This window comes from Rhincodon typus, chromosome 37 (genome assembly GCF_021869965.1).
Source record: "Rhincodon typus isolate 14 chromosome 37, sRhiTyp1.1, whole genome shotgun sequence".
NCBI lineage: Eukaryota > Metazoa > Chordata > Chondrichthyes > Orectolobiformes > Rhincodontidae > Rhincodon > Rhincodon typus.
In genome coordinates, this window is record NC_063368.1 from 14,288,108 (window position 1) to 14,289,078 (window position 971).

A 971-nucleotide genomic window follows, 5' to 3' on the forward strand; every position below is an offset into this window, starting at 1 on the left:
GGGTGGGTGTGACTGGGGGGGCGGGGCGGCGGGGTCGTTTGGGCTGATTTTCTTTCTGCTGCTCCAGCCCCGGTTTTCTGTCTGCGATACCCTCTGCCCCGACCCCTTCTCCACTGCCCGCCACCCTCTGCTCCATCCCTGACCAAACTTTAACTTTTTCTCTTTCTTCTTACCTTTTACCTCTTTTCCCCTCTTCACATTGACTCCTTTCTCACTTACTCACTCTCTCCCTATCCCCTCCACCCGCCGTTCGTTCCCACAAAATGTCGGACACACACACCGATTGATTGGCAGCTATTCCAACCAATCAAATCCCTCTTGACCGCCTTTCCGACGGCTCAGACCGTGAGGTTTTTGCATGACAGAGATTCTAACCAATCGCATACAGTATTATCCTGATTGACATTCATTATCACCACATTGGCGCCATCAGCTTTCAAATAGACCAATAGTGGTTTGCAAACCCAAGTGTAGGGCGGGGCCAACCTTTTGAGTAACAGCAACCTGACCCAATCAATGCTGCGCCTGTCGCGGGGCTGTCCGCAGTCTGACCAATCGATTCGGCGTCACGCGAGAAGGCGGGATTTCTTCTCCAAAACGGTGCGTCCGGTGGAAAAACGGTTAGGCTAACGAGGTGTCAAGGTGGCTGCAAGAGGCGACCTGCTCGTGAGGAACGTGAGCGCCGCCTGGCCGCAGCGCCATCACCAGGCTGGAGTGAAAACCGCTTTTCAGCCAATGTAGAAATTGGGCTTCGTGGAGAGATGTTTGGGAGTTGGGTGTGAGCCCGTGGGGGTCAACTTGTGGTGTTCATCCCTAATTGCCCTAAACTACTAAGTGACTTGCTAAGCCATTGCAGTTACGAGTCAACCACATTGCTGTGGGTCTGGAGTCACATGTAGGTGACACTGGGCAAAGGTAGCAAATTTCCTTTTCCAAAGGACATGAGTGAACCAGTTGTGGTTTTTACAACA

The 971-nt window shown here is 52.5% G+C and overlaps 1 protein-coding gene across 1 annotated transcript in view; it reads right to left on the minus strand.

Annotated features, from left to right (window-relative positions):
* Positions 1–319, minus strand: part of LOC109919996 (serine/arginine-rich splicing factor 3-like) — a 22,273-nt gene extending 21,954 nt beyond the window's left edge. Inside the window, exon 1 of the mRNA XM_020520022.2 lies at positions 174–319. The gene's annotated coding sequence lies outside the window, so the exon portion shown is untranslated. The remainder of the gene's footprint in view (positions 1–173) is intronic.
* Between the last annotated feature and the right edge of the window lie 652 nt (positions 320–971).